This window comes from Phyllostomus discolor, chromosome X (assembly GCF_004126475.2).
Source record: "Phyllostomus discolor isolate MPI-MPIP mPhyDis1 chromosome X, mPhyDis1.pri.v3, whole genome shotgun sequence".
NCBI lineage: Eukaryota > Metazoa > Chordata > Mammalia > Chiroptera > Phyllostomidae > Phyllostomus > Phyllostomus discolor.
This window is the reverse complement of record NC_050198.1, coordinates 77,199,153-77,211,408: the sequence shown is the minus strand read 5'-3', so window position 1 is coordinate 77,211,408 and position 12,256 is coordinate 77,199,153. Positions and strand designations below refer to the sequence as shown.

Here is a 12,256-nt window from a genome sequence, read left to right as displayed (position 1 = left end):
CTCACTGACTAGATACAGGAGCACTAGAACATAAAGTCCTTTGATTTTTTTCACTGTTCAAGGTTTATTTGGTGTTTTAATTGGTTGACACTTCGACAGTTGGCTACATTATTTATATGTAGACTTTCTTTTTACATTATATGGCCATGTACGCTAATCTGATTCATACAGTATACAAAATAAGATCCTTAAGAACCATTATGCATAAGACATGCAATACTGGATTTATACATTGGATCCTAGGATGTGATTGACTGGAGAGAAAAAAGTTGGACTAGCCACATTGAGTAAAGGAACCACAAGTTATATAACACACAGTGAACACACATCTAGTTTGAAGGGCAACTGTAGTGTGTGCAACACTGGTAGTGGTGCCTTTGAGGAGGTGGAACTCTTTCACACTAACCAGGTTAGGACTACACAAGGTAAGTGCCATCCAGCATCAGGATAGAGATGAAGGGTTTTATGAAACATTACTATTTCTATCTTTAAGAAATTGATGTTTTTAGTCATAGATCAGATAAAAGGGACAATATGCACAATCTCCAACTAAAATCCTATTGTAGCCTAGACAGTGAGGTAGCTCTTTCTGAAGCTACACTCAAGTGTATCTGCACTATTCTTCAAACGGGCTCTCCCTCAGGTGTCAGAGTCACCTTCACAACATCTGAGATTCCATTCTGCCCCAAGATGCAGGGAACACTAAGGACCATGTCTTCTTTTATTCCATAGAGATTCTTGATCATGGTGGAAACTGGATGCACCCACCTAAGATTCTTCATTATACTTTCTGCTAAATCTGCCACAGATAATCCAATGGCCTAGGATGTGTAGCCTTTCAGTTTGATCACCTCATAAGCACTGTCAACCACCTGTTTGTAAACTTGTTTCCACTGTTCCTTATCTGCCTCAGTGCCTAAATTAGGGTGCAGAGTCTTTAGGGAGACACCAGCAACATTCACTCCCCTCCACACAGGCACACTCAAGTCTTCATGTTACCCAAGAACCCACCAATGACAGCTTAATGGTTGAACTGGCAGCCTTTCCCCTATTAGGCAGCAGAACCGGTCTGAATCCAGACTGCAGCCACTTCCAATGACAGAGTTTTGGGGAAAGCTGCTTATCTTCCAAACCACGTGGGTCAAGACATCCACTGGATTGGAAACAATAAGCAATTTGCAGTTGGGAATGTATTTTACAACGTTAGGAATGATGAATTTAAAGATGTTCATATTATGATGGACCAAATTAAGACGCCTTTCTCCCTTTTGTTGATGTGCCCCAGCTGTGATAATAACCAGCTTGAAGTTTAGTCATATTACAGTCTTTGTCAGAGACAATTTTTGGTGTTCTAAGGAAAAGGATGCCATGATGGAGATCTATCATCTCTCCCTTTAATTTGTCTTCCATAACATCAACAAGAGCAAGTTCATCGGCAAAGTCCTTCATTAAGATACTGATGGCACAGGCCATGCCAACTATTTATGGATACTTGTTGGATTTAAAATCCAGCAGTACCAACTCCAATGACTGTAATCTTATTCTGGGTGGTTTGTTCTTCCTTAAGAAGATTCACAATCAGCTTATCCTTAAGAGTTGCTATATTGGACTTAGAACCAAAAGGAATTGGGTGTCCACAGCTGGATCTGGACTTGGTGGCAGCTGCCCCGGTACCTAAACTCCTGTGATTTTACTGATGCTTCCAGTTCCTTTTTGTTCCATAAACCTCCAACTATCATGATTAGTTTTGAATAAAGGTGTTGATTTTAGTTCATCTAGAGCAGCATTTTTGAAAGTGTGGTGTTGAGAAAGCTGAGTCCCCAAAGATCATTTTGGAGAGACTACAAGTTCAAAATATTTTCACCATTATATAAAGATATTATTTGCTATTTTTACTCTCTTCTCTCATGAGTGTACAACAGAGTTTTCCAGAGTCTAAATAATATATGATGTCATCATTTTGATGATTAATGGAATATGTGTGTGTATATTCCTGTGTTTTCAAAATTTTTTGTTTTAATTTATAACATGGTAAATGGTGACAGATATAACCCACCCAAACAAAAAAAAAACTTTTTGGAGTCCTGATAATTTTTAAAAGTGTAAAGTGGTCCTGGACTAAAAAGTTTTAGAAGTTATGTTACATTTAACAACAGTTTTAAATGTACATCAGTTAATGTAAATTGAGGAATCTCAAGGAAATCTCAAACCTGGTTAAAATATTTAGATTTTTATTTTTTTGCCTCCTCTTATAAATTCATAAGGTGGAAATGAATAGTGCAAGTCTACAATTATTGACTTTTTGACTATCACCTGCATTATCAATATTCTATAAGCTATTATCAATGAGATAAAAATATATACTGACTTAAGGGGCTTACATTCACTTAGGGGAAATAAAAATAAATCATATCAAATGTTTAATTGTGAAATGTTTACAATTATTTTTCTTAAAACTTAACCAAAAGTAAAGACGGTCAGCAATCTAATGACAGGGGGTTTCTTGAAAGAGGTAGAGATGGCTCTACTTTGAAGGATGAACAGGATTTGAATAGGAAAAAAAAGTGCTTTCAAATGAAGTCTATTCCTGAAAATGATTACAGATAGAATCTCCAGGGATTTGTATTCTCTTCCTTGTATATTTCTGTATTGTTTGATTTTTTGATTAAACATCATTTTACTAATCAATAACATTATTTTAAGACAAAAATATATTACCTCAAAGTTTTAAAGTAATATATCCAAACTATGAAGGTCTACCACAAACTGAAACACTAGCCACATGGTCTTAGAAATTAAGTTAAGATTGTTTTTCCAGTAGAATCACCTCAGATAATTATGCTAGAACCTTTTTTTCATCTTTATCATTTGGCTGGAGCTATATAAAAATTGTTGCCAAAGGCTGGTTTCAAAATCAGATTTTCCCTTTGTTTTTGTTCTGTGTAGCCACCTCATTTTTATACTCCTCTGGGTATATTTGTTTGGTGGTTGTGGTTTATTTTTATTTTTATTTTTGTTCTGTTTTATGTATTTTTAACTGGAAGATTATTTTGGACCAAAGGCCATGTGCTGAGACTCAAGTGCTCTCTAGGGAGCTTCTGCTAACATTACATATGGAATGTCCAGTTGCTGGATTGCTTGTGCCCACAGCTCTTTATGACTATTGGGAGCTTTCCAACTGCAGCAGACAAGGAACCAATGTCTTTTCTCTATTCAAAGCTGACAATTGCAATTCATTTTAAATTCTCCTCATGATGACCTTTGATATTATATGAACAGTAAATGAAAGCAGCAATTCCTGTTTTTGCTAAATTCATCAGACTTTATTTTTATACTGGAGAAAAATTACTTTCATTACTATATTTGGTTCCTTTCTGCTCTATTGTGAAGGTCCCTGAAAGACTCCCTAGAGTCTCTGGCTACCCAGCTAAAAGAATACCATGTCTGTGCATTTGCTGTGTGTCATATTGCACAATGTTTGGTTTCCATAAGATTAAAATGACAACAATTTTATTTTCTGCCATCTCCAGCTTGTATTTCCAAGAAATTTTTGACATGGTTTTACTGGACTTGGAAACAGCAGGAGAAATAAATTTTAACTGTATAAATATAAAAATCATCAAAAGTGGGTGAATATCAGATAGATTTGATGAAAGCTCGGGCTGTTTTTCAATATTTACTTCTTGTCACCAAATTAAATTTCAGATTATGTTCAATAAGAGGATTACAACATTTAAACAAATAATAACTTTACACAGCAAAACCTAATTATATTTGTTGAGTCTTGTGCTTTGGATCACTCACAGGGAAGAGATTTGGAATCACCAATAAAAAGCTCTCAGTATTCATTATATCACCCATCCTATTATTATTTCCTAACAGAATCTGCATTTTAGACCCCATTACTTTCTAAATCTAAAATAAGATGTGATATATCTGTAAAATTATTTTTACCTCTGACTTAGGTGAATTCATAAGTGATCTTATTTTTTATATAAAAAATTACATTACAAAATTTTGGGGACTAGAATGTGGTTTTAATATGAATTTATTTCTTAGCAATCACCAGACAACCTAATGGAATATACCATCAAAATAGTCAATACATTACAATAAAATGGAAACTAATGTTATAAGTTATTTAAAATTTAACAATGTAAAGGGAACTTATTAAGTAAATGTGTCATTATATGTCATCCCTGTATGCTTAATATGTACATTAATATAAATAAAACATTCCATATATGTGTCAAATATTTAAAAGGTACAAATCTTAAGTAACTTACTATTGGTTGGTTGTTGTTAGGTGTACAAAAATATTTTATACACATGTTTAATCTAAATTTTAGAACCCAGAAGCACTAATATGAAAAAATTTTATAAGCATCTAGTGTCTAGAAAGTTAAACTTATTAAAAGAGATTATGTCAAGATTACTATTGAAGTAAACACTAAGCATCTTAAGAATTCTTTCAAGAATGTGAAATGATCTAAGGTATAGTATTACTAGGGTTATAATGAAATTCTTTTTATCTTCAGTGTATTTTTCTATTACCATTAAGTCCCCTTATACTCCCCTTCCCCCTAGCAATCACCACACTGTTGTCCATGTCCATTAGTCTTTTTTGCTCAATCCCCCCACCTATTAACCTCACCCACTAGTTGCCACCTATTCATCTATAAGTCTGTCCCTATTTTCCTTGTTAGTTTAGTTTGTTCATTAGATTCCACATATGAGTGAAATCATATAGTATTTGTCTTTCTCTGACTGGCTTATTTCACTTAGCATACTTTTCTGGAGGTCCATGCAAATTGTGCTGATAAAGACCCTTCATGCCTGCAAATCAAGGGATAAAAAGTATTGCCATTTCTATGGAAAACTTTTATGTTTTTATTTTTCTTATTTTTTTATTGCTGTTCAAGTATAGTTGTCTCCATTTTCCCACCGCTATTTTCCCCCACCCCACCCACCCCCACCTACCACCCCCCAGCCTTCCCCTTTTTGGGTTTGTCCATGAGTCCTTTATACATGTTCCTTGATGACCTTTTCTCTTCTTTCCCCCACTATGCCCCTCTCTCTTCCCTCTGGTTCCTGTCAGTTTGTTCTTTAATTCAACGTCTCTGATTATATTTTGCTTTCTTGTTTGTTTTGTTGATGAGGTTCCACTTACAGGTTAGATCATATGGTATTTGTGTTTCACTGCCTGGCTTACATCACTTAGCATGATACTTTCCAGTTCCACTCATGCTGTTGTGAAGGGTAGGAGCTCCTTCTTTCTTTTTGCTGTGTAGTATTCCATTGTGTAAATGTAACATAGTTATTTGATCCACTCATGTATTGATGGGCACCTAGGTTGCTTCCAGCACTTGGATATTGTAAATTGTGCTGTTATGAAAATTGGGGTGCATAGGTTCTTTTGAATTAATGTTTCAGGATTCTTAGGTTATAATCTCAGAAGTGGAATTAAGGAGAACATAGGCAGGAAAATCTCAGATATTCTACTCAGCAATATTTTCATTGATATGTCCCCTAGAGCAAGGTACATAAAGGAAAGAATTAACAAATGGGACTAAATAAAAATAAAAAGCTTCTGCATGGCTAAAGAAAACATCAGGAAAATAAAAAGGGAACCAACTGTATGGGAAAATATATTTGCTAATGAGATCTCAAATAAGGGTTTGATCTCCAAAATATATAAAAGAGCTCATAGGACTCCAGTCCAGGAAGACAAACAACCCAATTAAAAAATGGGCAAAGCACCTGAACAGACACTTCTCCAAGGAGAAAATACAGAGGGGCCAGAGATATATGAAAGAATGCTCAACATCACTGGCCATCAGAGAGGTGCAAATTAAATCCACAATGAGATACCACTTCACACTTGTCAGAATGACCATCATTGAGAAATCAACAAACAAGTGCCTGCAAGGTTATGGAGAAAAGGGAACCCTCGTGCACTGTTGGTGGGAATGCAGACCAGTACAGCCACTGTGGAAAACAGTATGGAATTTCCTGAAAAAAACTAAAAATGGAAAACTTATTTTTCATCCAACTCTCTGAAATTACCTTCCCTCCTGCCACCACACACACACCTATTGAAAATTATTTTGAAAATTGTGTCACTAGCCTGTTGAACAGCTCATAAGTATAAGTGCAAAACATGAAAGTGAACTACTGAGATCAAAGGTGACATTCAGTGTAAATTTTTGCCTTTTTCAACACTTCTTTTTAAGGTATGTACCCAGGTTCTGGCCAAATTGGAGGTATAGGCAGACACATTTTTGCTTCTTTGCAGAACCAAAAGAAGGATAACAACCAATTTAAAAACAAAGAACAACTAAAACTGCCAGAAAATCATTTGCATGGAAGTCAAACAACCAAGTAGTTAAAGAAACATTCACCCAAATAGGTAAGAGAGGTGGAAACGGGAAGCCAGGGCAGAGAGAATGCACAGCAAGGCAATAGACTGTGAGGGTGTTCCCACATTCATGGGCAGATAAGCCAGGAGGAACAGTGGGAGAGCAAGACAGACCTCACAACCCAGGGTTTCAGAGTGGAAAACTAATGACTCAAAACCCTTGGCTGTAAAAACTCTGTGGGGGCTGCGGTGGTGCAAGAAACTCCCAGCCTCATAAGAGTGTTCATTGGAGAGGCCCACAAGGCCTTAAAATGTACACAAACCCACCCACTTGTGAATCAGCACCTGAAAGGGCACAAACTGTTTATGGGAAGTGAGGGAAGTGATGGAAAGGGAGTGATAACCTAGCAAATATTACTGTTCCCTCTCTGACCCCAGATAGAGCCACAAAACAGCAATCAGGGTGGTCCAGACCTGGAGAATACCTAAGGCTCCACCCCTTACCATATAACATGTGCACTGAGACAAAGAAATATGACCCAATGAAAGAACAGAACAAAACTCCAGAAAAAAAAAAAAAAAGGACTAAGCAATGAAGAGATAGCCAACCTATCTGATGCAGGTTGTTCAAAACATGGTTAATCAGGATACTCAGAATTTATTGAATTCATTCTCAAAATGAAAAAAAAAAAGTGAAGGCTACACAAAGTGAAATAAAGGAAAATGTACAAGAAACCAAAAGAGAGGGGAAGGAAAGTGGGACTTAAATAAATGGTTTGGAACAAAAAAGAAGAAATAAGCATCCAACCAGAAGAGAATGAAGAAACAAGAATGCAAAAAAATAAGGAGAGGTTGGGGAACCTCTGGGACAATTTTAAGTGTTCCAACATCCGAATCATGGGGGATCTGTACTGAAAAGAGGAAGAGCATGATATTGAAAAACTTAGTTCAACAAATAATGAAGGAAAACTTCTCCAGTCTGGTGAAGGAAATAGACTTCCAAGAAGTCCAGGAAACCCAGAGAGTCCCAAAGAGATTGGACCTAAGGTGGAACACACCAAGGAACATAATAATTAAGTTATCACAGATTAAAGATTAGGAGAGAATCTTAAAAGCAGAAAGAAGAAAGGAAAGAGTTACCTACAAAGGATTTCCCATAAGACTATCAGCTGATTTCTCAAAAGGAACCTTGCAGACAAGAAGGGGCTGGAAAGAAGTATTCCAAGTCATGAAAGGCAAGGACCTACATCCAAGGGTACTCAATCCAGCAGAGCTATCATTTAGAACGGTAGGGCAGATAACGTGCTTCCCAGACAAGGTCATGTTAAAGGAGTTCATCATCACCAAGCCCTTAGTATATGAAATGTTAAAGGGACTTATTTAAGATATAGAAGAAAACCGAAACTATGAATATTAAAATGACAACAAACTGACAACTGTCAACAACTGAACCTAAAAAACAAAAACAAAAACTAAGCAAACAACTAGAACAGGAACAGAATCATAGAAATGGAGATTACATAGAGGTTTAACAGTGGGGAGACGGAGGGAAAAATGTGGGAGGAAAGGTGCAGGAAATAAGCAGCATAAATGGTAGGTACAAAATAGACAGGGGGAAGTTAAGTATATTACAGGAAATGGAGAAGCCAAAGGGCTTTTTTGTATGACCTATGGACATGAACTAAGTGGGGGAATGCTGAAGAGTAGAGGTGTGGTGCAGGGTGGAGGGGGATAAAGGGGAGGAAAAAATGGGACAACTGTAATAGCATAATCAATAAAATATATTTAAAAATAATATATGCACCAAAAAATATACATGCCAAAGTATGCTCTTTGATATGTGTAAGTTCAAGTAGGATTTAGAAGGTAATGAGAGAAGATAGTAAGAAAACGCACAAAGAAAAGCAGGCCCTACTCAAAGAGAAAATGTCAAATGCTTAATTCTTCTGAAAACTCTGGAAGAGGCAAAAAATAAAAATAAATGTGTGGTCAGAAGTATAGGCCAAGTTCCACAGATATACATTCTGTTGTTCTTATGTTTTATTTTACTCTGCAATTTAAAGTAACTTTGAAAGCCACTGAATCAAAAAAGGAGTCCTGGCAACTACTAGAGGTCAAAATTGATGACAAATACTATAAATAAATTAATTTTTAACTAGTTTTTTTTTTCCCACTTTCCTACCTACTAACATTTTGTTTATGGTGGAACTCTACTTGATACTATGGAGTTTAGTTTTACTAATTGTAAATTCTAGATGTGACTTTAAATAAAATTTAGTGTTTTCAAAGCCATGTTTAATGTTACTTATAGAGTCTTCTTTTAAAGAGACAAGTAGAAAACAAAAACTCACATAACTAAATAACTAGAGTCATGGGAAGTGGCAGTTGTAATTACTATTTTGGTGAGCTAAGGATAACAGTAGAAATGTTCTAAGTTATCTAAGTAGAAAGTTACTGAAATTGTCACATAGCATGTGTTTGAACATTGTGGTTAAGAGTAATGGCTCAGAAATTACCAGTGTGACCATGAATAGGTTATTGACTTTCCCTGAACTTCAGTTTCTTTATCTGTAAAATAAGGATAATAATATTGCTCATCTTATATGGTCATTAGGGAAATTATATAAAATAATGCATTTAAAATGCTTATCACTGTGCTTGGTAAACAGTAATTATTCAATATAATTGCTATATAATTTAGGCAGTGCTTTCTCTGATTCATAATATAGCTTTTGGAAGAGTATTTGTTTTAAAGAAAATGATAGTCCTATTTTTCCTTATTCTTACTTAAGTTTGATTATAAAATACTTACTCTTGTCATTACTGCACTGTACTTCCAAATATGGGCATCCCTCTGTATTTGATTTCTAGTTATATGTGCCCACCCGATTCAAACCCCAAAACACAAATATTTGGAGAGGTAGGCACACCCAAAATTGAATATTCTATTACCTTGAGTAATAAAGGTCCTTTCATTGGCATAGAAATGCTTATGTTGTCAGAAGGGGGGTATGTCATGATCATTCATGAGGTTATCTACAGTTGCCAGACTTGAAGAACTGGGGTAAAAAGAATTGCTTGGTTGGAGACATGCTTAAATATGGCTTTTTTACAGATTTACTTATATTAATCAAATATGTATTGAAGACAGCCTATGAGCCAGGCATGTTTCCTAACACTGATAAAGTCCTTGTTCTTGTGAAGCTGATATGGATATGATTATGCATAGGAAGCAAGGCCACTGTAGGTTCTCTCCCATTACCTAAGCTGTGCTGAGCAGGAGCCAGCTTGTTGGAAATTTGGGGCTTCCACAGTGAGTGTAGTTCTCAAGCTGTGGGCTTCAAACTCAGATTTATTGTTGGTGTTGGGAGAGAGGGTGTTATTGTAGAGCCTGGGAAACTGTATGCTCACCAATCTTTGTGAACAGAATGAATAAATAGCATGCCTTGCAAATATATATATATATATATATATATATATATATATACAACTTTTAAAAAATACATGAATGATGTGATTAAAATAATACAAATTCATTTAAAAGCGTTAGTGACTATATCTTGGAGTTTATATACCCTATGCTTCAACAACTACTAAGATGTAACTATTATGTGGCATCCTTACAATTTTTAGACATTTAAAAGTTGTCTCCATTATTGTAAATTTGGGAGTGAATGCTATCAATATGTATGGATATTATGAAAACTCTTAGAGCATTGAGGTACATGAAGAAATGATACATATGTCACATCTGTAAGTCTACAATCCTAAAGAAATGAATTCTGTGGGATAGAAAACATAAATGTAAAAAAATCCAAGAAAATTTTCCACCAAAAAAGATGTTTAACAGAGTACAAAGTTCATAAATCCCAGGAAGGTATTTATAAGGGATGGAAAACAACAAAAGCTCTCATTCATTGCTAGTAGGAATATAAATGCTACAGCCACTTTGGAGATAGTTTACAGTTTTTTTACAAAGCTGAATATAATCTTAGCAATTCTATTCAGAGTTGTTTTCCCAACTGACTTTAAAACTTATGTCCACACAAAAAACTTGCTAATAAATGTTTATAAAGCTTGATTTATAATAACCAAAAATTGAAAGTAACCAAGATGTTCTTCAATAAGTGAATGGATAAACTGTGGTACACCCAGACATTGGAATACTGTTCAGCAATATGAAGAAATAAGCTATTAAGCCATAAAAGGACATGAATAAACTTTCAATACATATTTCTAAGGTAAAAAAAACCAGCCTGAGAAGGCTACATGCTGTATGATTCCAATTATATGACATTCTGTAAGAGGTAAAACTAGAGACAGTAAATATCAGTGGTTACCGGAAGATTGCAGGGAGTGGGGGAGTTTGAATAGGTGAAGCACAGGGAGTTGTTGAGGGTAGTGAAACTATTGCATATGATACTGTAAGTGTGGATTCATGACACTATTCTATCAAAACCCACAGAAATTTGAAGCACAAGGAGTTAATCTTAATGTATGCAAATTTAAAATTATCCTTGATGAGGTCACGAGAATCCCAGGATGGAATGCAGAATGTGACAAAACCAGCTAACTATATTACAAATATATAGAAAAAGCTCTCGGAAGCAGGTAGGAGAATAAGTTGCAGACCTTAGTAACTTGGAAAATAAATGGAGTTTAAGACTACAAATAAAAAGGGCTGCACAGAAAAACTAAGCTCTAGTTTGCTAAAGTTCTTTCCATTGGTGCTAGGGGTTAACTATTTGATATTTTTATACACATGAACAAGAATTGAAAAATTAAGTAAACAGATGGCAAATGGTGAGAGCCAGACTTGTCATTATTGAAGTGGGAATTTATAGTTAAGCAAGGGGAGGTAGCAAGAACAATGCATATGTTACAGTTCGAATTATTTTTAGATATGTGTTTAAAAATTGGTTATTATATACACATATATTCCCCTGCTATGTCAGTGATGAGGGCCAAGAAACAAAACTACCCTAGTAGCAATGTTCACAATAATATCAAGAACTTGTTTTCTAATACCATCCTTTAGTAAGTGAACCAGGGCTCCTTTGAGATGTAGCTGAGTCAAGACTTGGGACAGGAAATATACAAGTTGAAACTGAGCATCTTATACTGCCAAAAAGAAATAAAATGCCAAACAGAAAAATAAAAACCCACAATTATGGGACTATGCCAAAGGGACATAATAATCCACTGAAAGAGTTACCAATGGCCAAAGTTGGAAGATTTGAACAACCCATTAATTATAGTATCAGAGTATAACCCAAAATGTAAATTAAATACCCATGAGTTTATGATGATGTAAATAAATAAAAGATTAAATAAAATAATAAAAGAAGGACTAAAGACAAATCTCCCTTGCACAAGAATTTCAAATATTTTATAAAGCTATTCTACCCTCAGGGAGGGGATCTCACCATTCAGTAAGTCTGGATAAAGCATAGAGTGACTTCCTTTCTAAAGAGTACTATGTGAAAATGGGGGGGAGGAAGAGTACTTATATAGTGGAGAAACCTGGACAGCACTACCTCAGCCTGAAAATCAATACAGATGTCATGCTAATGGTTATGTGCTCCTGATATGATGAAAAAGGTGCTTTACTTCTGTGCTTTTCCTGAACAAGAAATGTAGATATTTCTTTTGACTTCCTCAAACTATTTCTGATAATCATTACAGAATTACACTATTGCTATACTATTATTTTATGACCTAAAACATTGAAAAATGCCATTATGATGGCTTGCATTTTCCCCATCATGGTAATAATAGTAAGATCACTACTTCAGTCTTAATTTGCAACATTTAGTTTGGTATTATTTTGCTGAGCACTTCTCCATTGCATAAAAAGAACATTAAGAAAGAAGTGTGCTGTAACCTTCTACTATAAAA

The 12,256-nt window shown here is 35.2% G+C and overlaps 1 pseudogene; it reads right to left on the bottom strand.

The window, feature by feature from the left end:
* Window positions 1-567: 567 nt before the first annotated feature.
* Window positions 568-12,256, bottom strand: part of LOC114505510 — a 49,759-nt pseudogene continuing 38,070 nt past the window's right edge.